Below are 20,337 nucleotides of genomic sequence, written 5' to 3' on the forward strand. Positions count from 1 at the left end.
CTCTGTTCCCCTTGCTGGATTCCAGGTATAATCTCCCAGTTTCAGGCCACTCCTAGCTTTGCCACTGGGCTGCTTCAGTAGGCAACCTCTCAGTGTGCATACCTGTATTGAAATCATTTTCTTATCCTTTCTCTGTTTCCATCCCAGCTTCTAGTTGACTGAGATATCAAATAGATGCCTGAGATCTTATTAACATTTTGTCCTCTCCTCTGTGTTCAAAGATTATACATCCTCATTTTGAGTAAATTAAGGCAACTTAGAATGATTACTGAACAGAATATGTAACAACACTACACTTTGATAATGTCTTTCCAGACACTTCTTTATGTCAATACCCACAGGTGCCAACGCGTAATTTTACATAAATTGGATAACAGTATGTACATGGTATTGCGGTTGGCTTTCTTAAATTAAAAAAAAAAAGTCTTTACAGTTTTCTGTGTCAGGGACTGTAGATCCACATTATCCATTTTATTGTCTCATGATAATATTTTAAAAATAGTGTCAGATTTGTTCTTACTTTACAGAAAAGCACAAAGAAGCAAACAAAAGAGTATTATCATGTTCTCTCATCCCTGAGACCCTACAAGGAACAGTTTGTTAAAGTACAAGAAACGTATCTATGAGATTAGAAAATTCATGCTACAAAAAGTTACAAAATAAAAAATGAAAGTTCAGAGCCACCCTCTCTTTCTTAGTTCATTTTCCCAAGGCCAAATGCCTTTCTTAGTTTCTTGTGAATCCTTCAAAACAGCCCAAATTATTTACATATACATATTTCTATCTTTCTCTTTTTTGTTTGTTTTTACACAAAAAGGTCATGCTATACACAGTTATTTACTTTGATTTCTTTTCATTTAATGCATTATGGGAATAGTTCCCTAAATGCAAGTTATAATTTATAATAACTATATTTCTGAAACTGCATAAAAAAGTCATTTGTTAGAATATGCTACAATTTATTTAATCAGTTTTGTATCATAGTAATTTTGGTTGTTCCTGGGGTTTTGCTAGTTTATTTGTTGTGTGGTTTTGATTTTACTATTACCAACAACAAGAGTATCTATGTGCTTATCTTAATAAGTTTTCCACAGAGAAAATCCTAAGCAATGAGGACAGGGTTAAAGGATCTATGTGCTTTACTCTTGATAGAAATTACCAAATTATTACCCAGAATGGTTGCATCAAATAACATTCTGGCAGTTGTTGGAGTGCTTGTTTCCTAGCATTGCTTATCAAAATTTTTAGTTGTGGAGAGTCAACTATATTAAAATTGATATCTTGTTCTGATTTACATTTACTTTATTATGAATGAAGTTGAGATACTTTTAAAATGTTCATTGGCCATTTAGTTTTTTTTCTTGAAACTGTCTGTTCATACACATTGACTATTTTTTTCTCCTAGGCTGTTCATCTTTTGCAATAGCTCTCAGTAGAATTTGTATGAAAACCTAATGTTTACGGAGGAAAGTATTACATTATTTTAAGATTTATTTAACTAATGACCTAATAGTGAACACTTTGGATGTTTACATCATACTGCAACTTCAAGCATTCTTGTGCTTACATCTTTGTACTCTGGACCAAATCTCTGTTTGTTAGATGTCTAGAAATAGAATTCCTTACTTAAAGCCAAAGTCTTTGTCAAAATTTTCAAAATAGCACTGTTTCACGAGGGAACTGTACAAGTGGGAGAAAAAAAAGGAACTAAATCATTGCTCATAATTGCAAGGCTAATTAATCAACTCTAAATGACAGTGGAACTATTGGGCTAATTGATGATGTTATCATCCTAGTTGCTTTCATCAGTAAGCTTCTTAAAATCCTCAATCTCCTTCTCTATTTGTGTGCGCAGATCTCCTGGGAATCTGTGAATTCTTTGGGGGGAAAAAAGAAAAAAAGCAACTTTGTAATTTCAAAGTAAATAATAGTATTTAAAAATTATGAGCACATTCTGAATCATTTTATGACCATGCAGTTTTAGTGTTGGCTTTATATTTCTGTTTATAATTGTTTGAGTTGGTACATACTCCTTAAAAGAACATTTGGCATTATGGTAGTTCTCTTGAGTTTGAATTGAATGGAGGAAAGAAGTGGGAGAATTGAGTCAGTTACCTATGGACCTGGTGGGCTCCTGGGGAAGCAGAGTTCAAAAGAAACTATGCACCAAGCAATCCATCAAATTAAACATGTGTAGGAAAGTGTTTGGGGGAGGATGAATTACTTAAATCTGGTTTTTGTACCTAACAATTTGTTCATTAGCAGTAAGTGTAGCAGAATATGTAGAGTGAGGAAATTTTACATTTCTGATTTGAGTAATAATTGGATTAGGACACCAATTTAGGCCAAAATTACATTAATAACCAGGATGGCGACCTTAGTTTTATGGGAATTATCTAGTGACACTGCATTAAACTAGGCATTTTGGGACTGCTTGAGTGAGCCACCTTGCATGGAGTTTTTAAGACCATTTTGTACAAAATAATTGTCTGAAGAGATGTTTTCTGCCTTTGTGTTATTGTCAGACAAAATCAAATAGGAAAAAGTGGGTTTTTCTTCTCATTTGTTGGTCAAATATGGATTTATTTGATTATTATGAGGATACACACACACATATAAAACATTAACCTTTCTTTTTTCTTTTTCTTTCTTTTTTTTGTCTTCTTAGAGCTACACCCTCAGCATATGGAGATTCCCAGGCTAGGGATCGAATTGAATCGGAGCTATAGCTGCCAGCCTACACCACAGCCACAGCAAAGTCAGATCTGAGCCTCGTCTGTGACCTACCCCACAGTTCACAGCAATGCCGGATCCTCAACCCACTGAGCGAGGCCAGGGATCGAACCTGCAACCTCATGGTACCAGTCGGATTCGTTTCTGCTGCGCCACGACGGGAACTCCTCATTAGGTATTGAAAGTGAAAACTCGGAGTTCCTGTCGTGACTCAGTGGTTAACAAATCTGACTGGGATATCTACCACATCTTCCTTCTTTTTTTTTTTTTTTTTTGTCTTTGCCTTTTCTTGAGCCGCTCCCTTGGCATATGGAGGTTCCCAGGCTAGGGGTCAAATTGGAGCTGTATCCACTGGCCTACGCCAGAGCCACAGCGACTCGGGATCTGAGCCTTGTCTGCGACCTACACACAGTTCATGGCAATGCTGGATCCTTAACCCACTGAGCAAGGCCAGGGACCGAACCCGCAACCTCGTGATTCCTAGTCAGATTTGTTAACCACTGTGCCACGATGGGAACTCCTATACCACATCTCCTTAATCCAATCATCTGTTGATGGACATTTAGGTTGTTTCCATGTCTTGGCTATTGCGAATAGTGCTGCAATGAACATAAAGGGTGCATGTGTCTCTTTCAAGGAAAGTTTTGTCCGGATATATGCTCACAAGTGGGATTGCTGGGTCATATGGTAATTCTAGATATATTTTTCTAAGGTACCTCCATAATGTTTTCCATAGTGGTTGTACCAATTTACATTCCCACCAACAGTGAAGGAGGGTTCCCTTTAAGTCTATATTTGTATTAGATTTTGCTTTATATTTTTACAAGCTCAAACATGAGGTATATAGAAATTCAATCCTTCTTTGTCAGTGGTTCTTCTGTTGATATGAAATATCACTATGTGTCCTTTTTAGTGCCTTTTATCTTGAATTCTACCATTTGTTACATTAATATTGTAACATACACACCACAGTCTTTTGTTTGGTATGCTGGGAAAATATTTTGATATTTAAACCCATATGTTTTATACACTATGTTATTCTTTTCCCATTCAGATGACTAGACTCTTAGTCATCCTTTGCCATAAGGGAGGTTGTCACAATAGAGCCAGAGTACAAAAGAGGCATATTCTTGTCTAGTGAATGTCCTAGCTGAGGTTCAGGTATAAGACATTCTGAATCACTTTCTTCACCTTCACTCAGTGGAGAGAAGAGCCCAGTCTGTTTGCCCTATCAGTTATATTTCCTTAAGTGTTACTTCTCTCTTTTGCGTAGTTTCTCTCTCTCTCTTTTTTATTTTTTTGTGGTTGCACCCAGGGCATATGGAATGAATCCAAGCCATATCTGTGACCAGCTGTGACAATGCCAGATCCTTTAACCTACTGCACCGGCTGGGGATTGAACCCGCACCTCCACAGCAACCCGAGCCACTGCAGTTGAATTCTTAACCCACTGCACCACGGTGGGAACACCTATTCTTTCTCATTTTTGATGTTAGAATTTTCCTCAAAAGTTTTGTCACTCTTGGGTTGGGTGTTCAGCCCTAAGTTGATGCCAGCCTGTGGTTGTTAACTTTTCTTTTCTTTGGAGTACCCTTGCTTTTTGGTTACTGGGAGCTACTGCTGACCCTTGGGCAGCTTTTTCTTTGGAAAGTCATGCTCTCTGAGGTCAGTAGGCCTGATGGGTAACTGTGGGCCTTCTCCAGGGCTGGGTATTAGCATTGCAAATATGACTTTTCAGTTTTAGTTAGTAAGGTGATACCCAGAGAGAGAAGGAATTATGCCAACTAATGAAAGGTTCTTACTCATTTATACGCTTCCCTACCAGCAGGAGGTTTTCAAAATAGAGCCTCTGTCTTGGAAGGCTCTGTGCTCTCTAATCATCATCATCATAATTATTGTTATAAGTGTAATGTGAATTTAATTCCAGTCACAATATTAGGTATGCATAAAGTGTAATTTTCTTCTTTTTTTTTTTTTTTTCATTTTTGGCCGCCCAATGGCATCTGGAGCTCCTAAGCCAGGGATCAGATCCAAGCCGCAGTCTCAACCTAAGCTGCAGCCACAGCAATACCGGATGCTTTAGCCCATGTGCCAGGCTAGGGGTCAAACCCACCCTCCAGCGCTCCTAAGACACTGCCAATCCCCTTGTGCCACAGCAGGAGCTCCAATTTTCTTTATTTTTAATACCGCTTTGATTTCTGACTTTGCACTCTCATTTTGCATAATGGCAGAAAATTCCTTGCCCGTTCCAGTTGAATCTTAATCCTCTTCGTTGATCTCTTCTGACAAACTCGGACACTGTTGCTTCCCTAGATTCAGCAATGGCCTTTGCTGGAGCTGCTTCACATTTTGCCCATTGCCCTATAAAAGAATGTAGAACGTCTGTGTTACTCCTTGGTCAATTTTTAGTTGACATTTAAATTTTGCATCATAAGCGTAAATAGTTGCAAAATATTTACTAGGATACTGCATCTATAAGTATTTTAAAATACAACTATTAGGAGTTCCCATCCTGGTGCAGCGACTGGGAACCATGAGGTTGCAGGTGCAACTCCTGGCCTCGCTCAGTGGGTTAAGGATGCGGTGTTGCTGTAAGCTGTAGTGTAGGTCACAGACACGGCTTTGATCTGACGTTGCTGTGGCTGTGGTGTAGGCAGGCAACTGTAGTTCCGATTAGACCCCTAGCCTGGGAACCTCCATATGCCACGGGAGTGGCCCAAGAAATGGCAAAAAGACAACAACAACAACAACAACAAAAGGAAGGCTTCAGGTATGCACTGATTGGAGGCTATTGGCATAGGGAAGCTAGTGATGGGTTAACTAGAAGTGAACATCTTGTGTGATGGTTTGGGAACCATGTTTATATTTTTCTGGTCGGTGTTGCGTTAGAATCAGGATCAAAAAATAGGGAAACTGGGAGTTCCCGTCGTGGCGCAGTGGTTAACGAATCCGACTAGGAACCATGAGGTTGCGGGTTCGGTCCCTGGCCTTGCTCAGTGGGTTAACGATCCAGCATTGCCGTGAGCTGTGGTGTAGGTTGCAGATGCGGCTCGGATCCCGCGTTGCTGTGGCTCTGGCGTAGGCCGGTGGCTACAGCTCCGATTGGACCCCTAGCCTGGGAACCTCCATATGCCACGGGAGCGGCCCAAAGAAATAGCAAAAAGACAAAAAAAAAAAAAAAAAAATAAGGAAACTGATTAAATTCTGACCTTTGGGTAGATTGCTTCAAAGGTTGTGATTTGGCTTCCTAGACTGATTGCTAAAGAGATTGTGGATCAGAGTTCTATTGCCATATATGGTCTGGCTATCATCTATTTGTATATTCATTCTCTCAGACAACATGAACATATATGTAGAAAATTCAGAGGAATGTGTAAAAAAGCTCTGGAAATAATAAATAAGTTTAGCAAGTTCTCACGATGTAAGATCAATACATAAAAATTAATTCTATGGGCAAATCCATAGAGATTGAAGTAGATTAGTAGTTGACAATGGCTTGGGGAGGGGGAGTGAGGAGTGAGTCTACAAAAGGATATTGGGTTTCTTTCAGGGATGATGAATATATTATGGAAGTAGATAGTGGTGATGTTTGTACAACCTCATGAATATACTAAGCGCCACTGAACTATGTACTTTAAAAGGGTGAATTTTGGAGTTCCCGTGGTGGCGCAGTGGTTAACGAATCCGACTAGGAACCATGAGGTTGCGGGTTCGGTCCCTGCCCTTGCTCAGTGGGTTAAGGATCCGGCGTTGCCGTGAGATGTGGTGTAGGTTGCAGACGCGGCTCGGATCCCACATTGCTGTGGCTCTGGCGCAGGCCGGTGGCTACAGCTCCGATTCAACCCCTGGCCTGGGAACCTCCATATGCCGTGGGAGCGGCCCAAGAAATAGCAACAACAACAACAACAACAACAACAACAACAAAAAAGACAAAAAGACAAAAAAAAATAAAAATAAAATAAAAGGGTGAATTTTATGGTATGTGAATTATGTATCCGTAACAAGCATTAGTTGTATTTACATATAATAGTAATAAGCAATTGAAATTGAAAATTAAAAATATTTATAATAGCATTAATAGATATGAAATGCTGAGATAAATTTAACAAAATATATACAGTGAAAATTGAAAAATATCTCTGAAAAATTAAAGAAGACTTAAATAAGTGGAGAAATACACCATATTTGTGTATTTTGAAGATTCAATAGTGCTATAATATCCATTGCATTTATTTATTTAGTTTTTTCAGGGCTGCATATGGAGGTTCCCAGGCTAGGGGTCCAGTCGGAGCTGTGGCCACTGGCCTATGCCACAGCCACAGCAACGCAGGATCCAAGCCTCGTCTGTGACCTACATACACCATAGCTCATGGCAACGCTGGATCCTCAACCCCCTGAGCGAGGCCAGGGATCGAACCCGCCACCTCATGATTCCTAGTTGGATTCGTTTCCACTGTGCTGCTGTGCCACTCCAGGAACGCCTCCATTGCATTTATAGTGTCAATGCATTCCTAATCCCAGCAGTTTTTTTTAATAGAATGACAAGCTGATTCTAATACATTAATTAGAATAGTGAAATAATTCATTAATAAATGTTATTAAGAATAACTCAGAATAGGAAAAATAATTTTGAAAAACAAAATGTTGGAGGATAAGGGCTCTGCCTACATACTGCCTAATTCTATCACTTATCAGTTACACATCCTTGATCAAATTTCTTAGCCATCCTGGCCTTGGTATCTTAACCAATAAAAAGAGAATAATAATAGTATCTACTTACATAGGATTTCTAAAAGGATTAACAGATAATCCATATAAAGTCCTTAGAAAAGTACCTGGAATAGAGTTAATTCTTCAAATGTATTGTTACTGTTATTATTTTTTCCTTGACCAATCTGGGCTAGGCAGAAACTGTACTGGAGAGACTCCAGAGAGGCTTGCCCAGATGTAACATGCTGCCCTCTTTAGCATGCCAGTGGTACAAGGGACATACATTGGGGTACTGCTTTCAAAGTGCCAGGCAGGACATGGTACACAAGTCTTATTCTTGGGTCCCCCACATTTCAATTGGCCTTTCATTGCTTCTTCCTCTGCCATACCTTAGATATGGGGGAGCTGGTGTGGAGCTTGCAGCAGTGTAATAACACTGCCTCTAATCTTCTTTATTTGTCTCCTATTTCTCTCCCATCTGTGGGGCTTTGTAGTCTTAGGATGGGAAGAATGTCTGCATGGCCTCAAAAATAATTTCTGTCTCTTAACTGCTAAATGCTAAGAAGTGGTGCCTTGTTCCCACAGTAGGACAGTGAGTAGCCCAAAATGCTAATTTTTAAAAATTGAATTGAAAGTTTATATACTGTAATATGTGTAGGTCTTATGAATTTTGATGATTGTATGCCCTCTTGTAAACCCATACCCCAAAAAAGATATCGAAAGATTTCCATCACCCAGAAAGTTCCCTTATGCCCCATTGCAGTCACTCCTCACTCCCCTTCCCCTAGTAGAGAACCACTGTTCTGATTTAATTGAAACTGGCTGTTTTGGCTCCCAGATAAGGTGCCTCTATCAGTTTTGAGGGACCAGTAATCTAGCAGCTAACATTTTTGAAGTAAGCCACAGCAAAAACTACCCTGTCACTGTGAGCCTTATGTGATTATTTATTTTGTACCAGTCTCTTTCAAAAAGACTTTATGTGCATTATCTCATTTAATTCTGATGAAAGCTCTGAGCCAAATCCTGTTATCATCCTCATTTTCCAATGAGGAAACTGAGGCTTTGAGAGATTAAGTTGCTTGCTAGATGTCTCACAGCTCTTAAGCTCCAAAGCAGAAATGAGAACTTTGAAGACACTTCAAGGGCAGTTCTCTTTATGAGGGGGACACAGATCTATATCTTTCATGTAATTCCAAACTTATCCATTTCTAGGTTAATAACTAATGTTACTTATATGTGTTTTAATGCTGATTTCTAACATTTCTCAGCATGATCTCTATTTTTTTTTTTTTTTGACCATCCTGTGGCATATGGAGTTCCCAGGCCAAGGACCAGATCAGAGTCAATGTTCCATCCTGCTTTGCTGGATCCTTAACCCACTGTGCTGGCCTGGGGATTGAACCTGTATCCCAACACTGTAGAACTACCGCTGATTCACTTCACCACAGCAGGAACTCTTTAGCAGACTATACTCTTTCAAATGTCAGCATGGTATATCATGGTGATTGGCCTTCCTCTTAAGGTTTTGTCACCTTTCATATTTTGCAGACTCCTTTCATAGCTCTGGAATTAGAACCAACACTTATTAAAGTATTTAAAGGACACTGGTATGGAAATGCTTATGACATTAAATCATAATAACAAGTGAATGTAAAGCAGACAGATGAAAAGTTACACTGGCGAAATTTTTTCAGGGTTCTCATTGTGGCTCAATGGGTTAAGAGCCCGACATAGTGTTCTTGAGGATGCAGGTTCAATCCCTGGCTTTGCTAAGTGGCTTTGCTTTTGCCTACATCACAGCACATGGCAACACCATATCCTTAACCCCCGAGCGAGGCCAGGGATCGAACCTACATCCTCATGGATCCTAGTCAGGTACATTAACCACTGAGCCATGAAGGGAATTCCTTACTCTGAAAAACTTTTAAGCTTGTAAGAATAGTGCAATAACTTGCCAGAAAATGAAACAATGAACTCTCACCTTGAGTCACCAATTAATAATTTGCAAACTATTAATTGCCTCATTGATTCATTTTTATTATTTTTGTTGTCATAGACATTATGACTCTTTACTGCTATATATTTCAGTGTGTTTGTCCTAAAAATAGGAACATTCTCTTATACTACCACTTTATAGTGTTTGAACTCAGGAAAATTAATGTTGATACAATATTAACATTCAGGGTGTAATTCATATTCAGATTTTGCCCATTGTTTTAACGTCGTGTTTATTTTTATTTTTTTATTTTTATTTATTTTTTTTGTCTTTTTGCCATTTCTTGGGCCGTTCCCGCAGCATATGGAGGTTCCCAGGGTAGGGGTCTAATCGGAGCTGTAGCTGCCAGCTTACACCAGAGCCACAGCAACGCAGGATCCGAGCCGCGTCTGCAACCTACACCACAGCTCACGGCAATGCCGGATCGTTAACCCACTGAGCAAGGCCAAGAATTGAACCTGCAGCCTCATGGGTCCTAGTTGGATTCATTAACCACTGCACCACGATGGGAACTCCCTTAACGTCCTTTTTAAAAGTTGAAATATAATTCCAAGACTGTAAAATTCACCCTTTTAAAGTGTACAATTCAGCACTCTTAGGTGTAGTCATGAAGTAGTGCAAGCATCACCCCAATTCTGTTCTAATTTCAGAACATTTTCCAGAGAGAAACCCCAAACCCATTAGTAGTCACTCCCCATTTCCATCTCTCCCCCACCCCGTGGCAACCTCTAATATATTTCCTCTCTCTGTGGATTTTTTCTATTCTGGACATTTCATATAAGTGGGAACATCCAGTATGTGGCCTTTTGTGACTGGCTCCCTTCTGTTAGCCTGTTTTCAAAGTTCATCCATATTAGCATGTATCAGTACTGTATTCCTTTTTTATGGCTGATTTTTTTCTCTCTCATATTTATACATATTCTCTCCCTCTCCTTCTCATACACACAACTTACATATTTTGTTTATCCATTCCTTAATGATGGATATTTTGATTCTTGCTCTTCTGCTTAATAGCTTTGACATTTTGGCTGGTCTCTCTTATCTTCCATTTCTCTATCTGTAAAATGGGGTTAAAATGTATCTTAGAGAGTTGTTGTGAGAACTAGTGGGGGCATTTGTAGGTGAATGTGATGGACTCATAGTTGTGATGCATAAATGACAGTTCCCGTCTGTTGGCTAGAATCATTTGGAGTAAACTTTGAAGGAAAGAGCTCTCATCTTTTTGCCAGGATAGTGAAGTCAGCTTCTTTTAATCTACAGATTCCTTCTCCATCACTTTATTTTCCTTTGAAAAACCAGTGAACCATGGGAAATAATATTCCCATGACCCGTAGAGATTCTCCAAATCTGGATTTTTCTGATTCCATACTTCGGATGCGATTGGCCATGCTCCTCTGAGATACTTCTGCACATTGGCAGTTGTCTCTAGAGGCTTGCTCAGATTTAGCTTTAATCCCCTTGGCAAGATGTAGATGCTGTTGTATACTTTCATCAGAGGCTTGTCATGTCTGGCTGTCCCTTTTTTCTGTGTGTGGGTGGCTTGCAGCTGTTGGTGCTCATTGCCTAGACTATTAATTTGGGGTTGAAAAATAGTGGTACTGTGATTCTGTTATTTCTTTTTAACTTATTTGTTGGGCTGTTTTTATAAAGAGATGTTTATCCTCATGTGGTTAAGGCAGAGTTGTCATGAATGGGATCAATGATCTTATAAAAGAGACCTCAGAGGGCAACCTTGCCCCATCCGCCATATGAAGACATAGCAAGAAGACAGCTGCCTATGAACTAGGAAGTAGGCTCTCATAAGACACCGAATCTGCTGGTGCCTTGATCTTGGACTTGCCAGCCTCCAGAACTGTGAGAAATAAACTTCTGTTGTTTATAAGCCACCCCATCTGTGGTACTCTTTTATGGCAGCCTGAACAGACTAAAACAGATTCTTTGTAGATACAGCTTATTCTACAATTTGTATGAACAGAAATTGGAAAACCAAAACAACTTTGAAAAATAACCAAGTTAGAAGATTTTCACTACCTGATTTTAAGACACACTGTTAAGCTATAGTTGTTAAGACAGTGTAATATTAGTAAAAGCATTGACATACAGACAATGAAATAGGTATGCAACATGAAATAAACAGGGTTGACTGATTTTTGACAAAAGTGCAATGGCAATTTTAAACAAAGAGTGCTGGAACATCCAAAGGCAAAAAAGTGATTATTGTTTACCTACATTTCAAAACAAAACAAACTCTGCCTGGATGACAGAGCCAAGTGTAAAACGTAGAACTGTAAAGTTCTTAGAAGAAAACATAGGAGAAAATTCCTCCTGTTGGCTTAGGCAAATACTTCTTAGTGAGATCCATAAAGAAAAATTAATATATTGAACCCAGTCAGAATTAAAACTTTTGCTCTACAAAGAACCCTATTAAGAGAATAGAAAGGCCGCTCCATATTGGGGCACGTTCCACATAAGGAAAAAGTGCTTATATCTGAAATTTATAAAGAAATCCCAACAATATTTAACCAGATTTTAACAATGAGCAAAATATTTGAACAGACTTTTCACCATGGTGGATATAAGGACAGCAAATAAGCAACTGAAAAGATGTTCAGTGCCATTCGTAATAACTAAAACCACAATGAAGTATCATTATCTACCCATACAATTGGTAAATTAAAAAATACTGACATTGCCAAGTTCCTGATGACCCATGCATAATAACCAGAACTCTCATACATTTCTGGTAGGGCTGCAAAATGGTATTGTCACTTTGGAAAATAGCTTGGTTGTTTCTTAAACAAGTTAAACATGCCTTTATCATATGATTTAGCAATTCCAATTCTAAGGGTTTATCCCAGAGAAATGAAAACCTGTGTTTACACAAAGATTTGTATACATATGTGTAACTCATAATGCTCAAAAAAAAAGAAAGAAAAAGGAAGCCACTCAAATGTCTGTCTGTAGGTGAATGGATAAACAAACTGTGAAGTACTACTCAGCAATAGAGGAATGAACTATGGCTGCAAACAACAACATGAATGCAGTTCAGATATGATATTGTAAGTGAAAGAACCCTGTCTCAAAAGGTCACATAATATTTCATTTATATGATAGTCTAGAAAAGGAAAAAATGCAGGCACTGAGAACAGATCAGTGGTTGCCAGGAGTTAGGGTTGGGGGTTTGAATATAAAGGTTCAAAGGAATTTGTCCCCTGGTTGGAATTATTCTATGTTCTATATATGGTGGTGGTTATAATAATGCATGCATGTTTAAAATCTTAGAGAGCAATACATGGAAAAAGACAAATTTTACTTTTTGTGATTAAAAAAAAAAAAAAAGCCTTCCTGGCTGGGTTGTTATTGGCTTTCAATAGAGTATAAGCTGTCTGATTCCTAAGGGATTCTCATCAAATAGTAACTGCTGTTACTGTTTTTTCTGGGAGTGTGGGATAGGGGTTCAGCACAGGCTCTTAGCATGTGTTGAGGTCCTGTGCTGCCACCTCCTGGCATGTGAGCTCCCTGCACCTTAGTGTTCTCTGTAAAATGGGGTAGTGAGCATTGAGTTATTAAGCAGAAAATAAGTTAATATAGGCAAATACTTCATGAATGTATACTTTTATTATTAACATCATTGGTTTCTCTCTGTTGATTTCCAAAAAAGGCAATCTGGGGAATGTGTAGATGATTCCGTGACTTTATGGTGGATTGCCATCTCAAAAGCCTCTGCTGGCATTTGCCTTTGCCAATCAAGATGGCAAACACGACAGCAGTCAGAAAGCAGAAACTGTGAAATTGTTTGGATATCCTAATTATGCTGGGTAGGAAGACTTGGCATAGGGAGAAGGGCCTGGCAGAGAGAGGCCTTCCTTTGTGTAATTAGTCTGGTCTCTTCTCTTGAAGTTGGTGGGCATCTTAAGTATTTGCAAATGGACTGCCTGAGTGTCTTTTCAAGCAGCAGAAAATTGTGGACTTCCTATTTCCCCAGCGTGAAGGAGGCCCCTCTTTTGAGAATGATGGTATAGAGTTATTGTGGGCTGATTGGCTAGCTGTTGCAGGCCAATCAACTAGGCTTTGGTTGAGGACCTCTTGAAATTCTATCTCAGGGCTTGGAGAGAGAGGGGTTTTGTTAGTGTCTATAACCTTTCCTTAGGAGTGACTTTGTTAGGCTTGCTACAGCTTGGCTATATCAAAATTCAGTGGTGTGGGTAGGGATAAATATGGAGTTTTTAATATCTAATTTTAATTTTAAAATGAAAAATTTAATATACAAAAATCTAAAAATATAGTATGTAAATATATATGCATATATACATACATATATATAATTTTGAGAATTCAGCATTTAATGAAAGTGGATCCAAGTCTAGGAGTTCTAAAATTGTTATTACAGGGAGATTTTATGGTTTTGCATTTTTTTTTTTTTTGTCTTTTTTGTCTTTTGTCTTTTGTTGTTGTTGTTGTTGCTATTTCTTGGGCCGCTCCCGCGGCATATGGAGGTTCCCAGGCCAGGGGTCGAATTGGAGCTGTAGCCACCGGCCTACACCAGAGCCACAGCAATGTGGGATCCGAGCCGCGTCTGCAACCTACACCACAGCTCACGGCAACGCTGGATCGTTAACCCACTGAGCAAGGGCAGGGACCGAACCCGCAACCTCATGGTTCCTAGTCGGATTCGTTAACCACTGCGCCACGACGGGAACTCCTGGTTTTGTCTTCTTTTTTAAAATACCTTTTAAGGGAGTTCCCGTCGTGGCGCAGTGGTTAACGAATCCGACTAGGAACCATGAGGTTGCGGGTTCGGTCCCTGCCCTTGCTCAGTGGGTTAACGACCCAGCGTTGCCGTGAGCTGTGGTGTAGGTTGCAGACGCGGCTCGGATCCCACATTGCTGTGGCTCTGGTGTAGGCCGGTGGCTACAGCTCCAATTCGACCCCTGGCCTGGGAACCTCCATATGCCGCGGGAGCGGCCCAAGAAATAGCAACAACAACAACAACAACAACAACAAAAGACAAAAGACAAAAAAAAAAAAAAAGAAAAAAAAAAAAAAGAAGACAAAACCAAAACATTCATAAGAGAAGCTTCTAGAAATTCTTGAGAAGGCAGGTAAAACAAACAAACAAAATCATCCATAATCACAGCTCTATGTGATAACCATTACATTTTGGTGCATATCTTTTCATAGCTTTTTCTGTACTCATATGTGCATATAAAATATATATTAGTTTGTTTTATCATCATAGAAATCTTTGGGGGCATAGACAAAGCAAGTATGACATGATAAATCATGCACAGTATTCAATAGAGTTGTTAGCAATATTGTAGGCCAAATGTAAGCAAAAAGCCAGTAACGGTTAATAGACTATTTTCATTTATTAGGTGTGCCTTCTGTGCCTGGTGCTGTAACAAGCATTTTATAGAAGCTGCTACTCAGTTGTCACCACAGATCTCTCTCAGACTGGGTTACCATTGTTTTAGGGCTTCAGGGAAATTAAGTAACTCAAGGTTACTCAATGACAGTACTCAGATCCAGATTTGTCTAAAAGCCTATATGCCTTCTATTGTAGCAGGCTAGTCTGTCTCTGCAAGTGTTGCTTCTCATTTTACAGATTGACATGGCTCTGAGAAGTTGACTCTTGGCCAAGGTTAGGGAGGGATGGAGCCATGTGTTCATTCTCAGAGGACTAACTTGCACCTTCCTGGGAATAGCCAGCTCCCACTTTCCCTGAAGGATGTTGCAAACCAGCTTGCTGCCACTTTGTGCTGGCAGGATATTGCTGTTCAGATGCCTGGGGGACACTTAAGGTTTCAGTGAAAGGTCAGCGAGAGTAAACTTGGATGAATTTGCAAGCATCTGTCATTTAATGGCTGCTTGTGGCTCCACTTCTGTGAACATCCCCTTGGCATTGTGATAAAATGGAAAAGGTTTGTTCCAGGCATTATTTGACCTAGTGACAGCCCCTCCCCGTCATTATGGATATTTTGTGTGTGTATGTGTTTAAGGCCGAATTTCCCAAGGCTAGGGGTCCAATCAGACCCACAGCTGTCAGCTTACAGCCACAGCAATGCCAGATCCGAGGTGTGTCTGAGACCCTACACCGCAGCTCATGGCAATGCCAGATTCTCAACCCACCAAGCGAGACTAGGAATTGAACCTGCGTCCTCATGGGTACTAGTTGGGTTCATTATTGCTGAACCATGATGGGAACTCCTATGGATTCTTTTACTTTCTCCTCTGGATATGTGAAAAGTAAAAGTAGCAAACATTGCCACTTATCACTGAAACAAGAGGAGGTTCATTACTTTTAACTAAGGGTAACAGTAGCAATAGGAAAATTATTAATACCCACACCAGTGAAGAGGCTGCCAGTTTGTGGCAGCCTCAGCTGACTATCAAGGTCATGTTCCACTACCTTTTTTCCTTTGGCACACAGTCCTAGACAGCTTATTCTCCAGCCCCTGGGAACAGCTAAGAAAGAGGGTTATTTCCTTGTACTGTTGATGGGAATGTAAATTGGTACAACCACTATGGAGGACAGTATGGAACTTCCATAAAAAATGAAAAACAGAGTTACCATATGACCCAGAAGTCCCATTCCTGGGCATGTATCTGGAGAAAGCTCTGATTTGAAAAGATACATGTACCCTAGTATTCATAGCACTATTTACAATAGCCAAGACATGGAAGTGACCTAAATGTTCATCAATAGATGGATGGATAATGAAGCTGTGGTGTATATATGCAACGGAATATTACTCAGCCATAAAAAGAAGGAAATAATGCCATTTGCAGCAGCATGGATGGACCTAGAGATTACCATTCTAAGTAAAGTATGCCAGAGAGACAGATAAATATTATATCTATCACTTATTTGTGGAATCTAAAATATGATACAAATGAACTTATTTACAGAACAGAAAGTGACTCACAGACATGGAAAATAAACTTATGATCACCAAAAGGGAAAGCTGGGTAAGGTGATAAATTAGGAGTTTGAGATTAGCAGCTACAAACTACTATATATAAAATAAACAACAAGGTACTACTGTATAACCCAAGGAACTACATTCAATGTCTTGTAATAAACCATAATGGAAAAGAATATGAAAAAATAATATATATACCGAGATAACTGAATCACTTTGTTCTATACCAAAAACTAATACAATATTGTAAATCAACTATACTTAGATAAGTGATAGTGATGCATCTGACACGGCACCTGACACACAGGAGATGGTCATATATCCCTTCCGTGGGAGGAGGAGCAGCTTCTAACATGAGCCCAGGCTGCCCACAGAGACAGGCCATCAGTCCGCCAGCTTTCTCGGCTCCACGTGCCTGAGCTGAGCGAGCTGCGTTCATCATTCCGGGAGAAGGCGCTGTGCAGGGAGGAGACTTATCCATCACAGCCCGAGCGTGGTGGGAGGTCCAGAGGAGAGATGTGAGGGCTGCTTTTTTTTTCCCAGGATGGATGGCACACTTGGGAACAAGTGGAGTGAAAGTCAGGGCTGTGCATGCACGTGGGAAGGAGGGGCAGGAGGAGGTAAGCTCTTGTTAGCTGAGCTTGCTGGAAAGGGCCTGGATGGAGAGGAGGTGGACTCAGAGTCCCTGGAGCATGTGAATGTGTAACCTCGCCTGGTAGAAATGACATCGGATGTGTGATTAAATTAATGTTCTGGAAATGGGAAAACTATCCTGGATTATTCAGATGGGTCCAGTGTAATAATAAGGGTCCTCATAAGAGGGAGGCAGGAGGATGAGAGAGAGAAAATGGAAATGTGATGTTGGATCTAGAGGGTTAAGTGACACACTTGGAAGATGCAGGAAGGGATCAAGAGCCGGGGAATAAAGCGGACCCAAGAAGCTAGAAAAGGCAAGAAAAGAAATCCCTTTCTGGGCTGCCAGAAGGAACAAAGCCCTGCCAATACCTTGATTTTAGCTTTTAGCCTCCAGACTATAAAATAATATATTCGTGTTGTTGTTTTTTTTTTTTTTTTGTCTTTTGTCTTTTTGTTGTTGTCGTTGTTGTTGTTGTTGCTATTTCTTGGGCCGCTCCCGCGGCATATGGAGGTTCCCAGGCCAGGGGTCGAATTGGAGCTGTAGCCACTGGCCTACACCAGAGCCACAGCAACGCGGGATCCGAGCCACGTCTGCAACCTACACCACAGCTCACGGCAACGCTGGGTCGTTAACCCACTGAGCAAGGGCAGGGACCGAACCCGCAACCTCATGGTTCCTAGTCGGATTCGTTAACCACTGCGCCACGACGGGAACTCCCAGATTCGTGTTGTTTAAAGCCACTTGGTTGTGGTAATTTCAGGAGCAATAGGAAAATAATATACATGCCACACAGTTAATTGGCTCTTCATGTATTCTTCAAGTTGTACAGCCATTACCACAATCAATTTTAGGACATTTTATCACTGTCCCCCTTAAAGAAGATTATCCCCACCAGTGGTCACTCCTCTTTTCTCTGTATACTCACTCATGTGCCTTTGGGTAAGTTTCCTTACTTGTGTGAGCCTGTTTCCTTAGAGGTAAATGGAATACTGCCCAATTCCAAAGGATGTTGTAAGAATTCACTGAGAAAATGGGTATAAAGTGCCACGTGTAAGCTCAGTGCCTGCAGTCAGCATTCAGTGGGTTGGTTTTATTATTTTTAAAAGTATCCATGAGGAGGCTATTCAGAAGTGTAAGAGAGAACTGAAGGAACTGTGGCCAGTGGTTGAGGGGGTAGAGAGGAGAGGATCTGGTTTCTCTCAGATGATCCTTCCTCCTTGGAGAAGTTTTACTTTTCTGGCACTTGGAATTCCATTAAAGTCTGCTTGCTGGTCCCTGTCTGATCACTAGAGGGCAGTAGAGCCAAGCACACACATAGAAGGGGGCTTCCCGGGAAGATTATTCAGTTGTTATTTGTGGTCTGAAGCCTAATTGTGTATTTGCTCTGCACTGTCTCCTCCCTCCTTGCTCTGCGTACTTGCTGACATTTTTTTCCAAACATTTCACATCTCAGGGCACCCCTGAGTTCCTGTTTATCTATGGCCTGGGATTAGACATGACTAAAACCTCTTACTTTCAATGACAGCTGTGTTTATTTCTCAGGAGCACAAGTGGCTGCAGAACAGAGCTTGGGAAGAACCAGTTATTCTTCTGTCAGTTCAAAACTGGGGGCCCCTTCCCTCTAGCATTCATCCTCTGCTTGCCGGGGCATATCAATTTCACCCAAATCACGTGGACTAAGGTGGTGATGGTGGGCTGTGGTAGGTATGATTTCCCCAAAGAAAATTCAGATGAAGTCACCAGAGGGAAGAAGGAAGAATGGATGTTTATGCAAAAGACGCAGATGTCCACAACAGTTCCCACATGGGAAGAGAATAATCCAGGTTTAAGAGCCCTGGCTTGGGACCCCAGTGTCTGGGGATGGAGTCCCAGCTCTACCATTTACAAATTGTGTGACCATGGCTGGATCATGTCACCAGTCAGTATGGGTCTGTGTCCCCATTAACAAATGGGAGTGATGGTCCAGCATTGTGGGCCTGAATCAGAGTGACAGCACATTGCAAAGGCACCATGTAAGCTCCAGCAGGTGTGTCACAGCTACTTGTGGTGTCATGAAATCTGAAGTCTCTGATCCAGTGAATCAGCTTCTGAATATTTAATCAAAGGAAATTAAAACACTAACTCAGGAGTTCCCATCATGGTGCAGTGGTTAACGGATCCGACTAGGAACCATAAGGTTGCGAGTTCGATCCCTGGCCTTGCTCAGTGGGTCGAGGATCCAGCATTGCCGTGAGCTGTGGTGTAAGTTGCAGACACGGCTGGGATCCTGCGTTGCTGCGGCTCTGGCGTAGGCCGGTGGCTATAGCTCCAATTAGACCCCTAGCCTGGGAATCTCCATATGCCGCTGGAGCGGCCCTAGAAAAAGGCAAAAAGACAAAACAAACAAACAAACAAACAAAAAAACACTAACTCAAAAAGGTATCTGTACCCCCATGTTCATTGCAGCATTATTTACAATAGCCAGGATATGCAAACAACCTAAGTGTCTATTGATGGATGAATCAATAAAGAAATGTGGTGTGTATATGTAATGGAATATACTTCAGCCATAGGAAAGAATAAAATTCTGCCATTTTGCAACAACATGGATGAACCTTGAGGGCATTATGCTAAATGAAATGTCAGACAGAGAAAGACAAATACCATATGATCTTACTCATATATGAAATTAAAAAGAAAAACTAAGGTCATAAATACAAAAAGTAGATTGGTGGTTGCCAAAGATGGGGGGATAGGAGAATGGGCGAAATGACTGAAGGGGGTCAAAAGGTATAGACTTTCAGTTATAAGATAAATAAGTCCTGGGATATAATGTACAGCATGGTGACTGTAGTTAACACTGTATTGCACATTTTAATGTTTCTAAGAGAGTGGATCTTAAAAATTCATCACAAGAGAAAAAATTTATAACTATGTATGGTAACAGATATTAACTACACTTATTATGGAGACCATTTTTCAGTGTATACAAATATTGAATCATGTTGTATGCCTGAAATTATTATAATGTTATATGTCAATTATACCTAAATAAAAAACAAAATGAATGAAATCTGAAGTCCCTGGATTGTTACCTGCCCAGTTCCAGGAGAGCTGTCCACAGACAGGCAGCCAACAACCCCCACCCCCCACCTGGTTCAAGTCCTCAATCTGCCACTGACTAGCTTTGTTTTGCTTCTCCATGAAGTGAAGATTTTCGTTCTTATCTCCCAGGATTATTGGGAGAAGTGATGAGGTGATGTATGGACAGTGCCTGGCACACAGTGGGCTGGCACTGGTGACAGAAGTGTTCTCAGTTCAGTGGTTACTCCAGAGCACTTCAGGAGTCCAGGTGTGAC

The 20,337-nt window shown here is 40.5% G+C and overlaps 1 long non-coding RNA gene across 5 annotated transcripts in view; it reads left to right on the forward strand.

Annotated features, from left to right (window-relative positions):
• LOC102158524 (uncharacterized) overlaps positions 1-20,337 on the forward strand; it is a 30,866-nt gene that overhangs the window by 7,196 nt on the left and 3,333 nt on the right. For 3 of the 5 annotated variants that reach the window (XR_014838014.1, XR_014838018.1, XR_014838017.1), the window contains exon 4: positions 18,542-20,051. The exons of 1 other annotated variant lie outside the window; for it this stretch is intronic. This is a non-coding gene — a long non-coding RNA (uncharacterized LOC102158524). Of the gene's footprint in view, positions 1-18,524; positions 20,052-20,337 lie in introns of those variants that run through there. One more of the 5 variants, XR_014838016.1, reaches the window with a different exon arrangement.

The sequence above is a fragment of the Sus scrofa genome, chromosome 2 (assembly GCF_054392235.1).
Source record: "Sus scrofa isolate SSC_HxYL_T2T_F1_AM1 chromosome 2, Sscrofa_HxYL_maternal_Yorkshire_Landrace_v2.0, whole genome shotgun sequence".
Classification (NCBI taxonomy): domain Eukaryota; kingdom Metazoa; phylum Chordata; class Mammalia; order Artiodactyla; family Suidae; genus Sus; species Sus scrofa.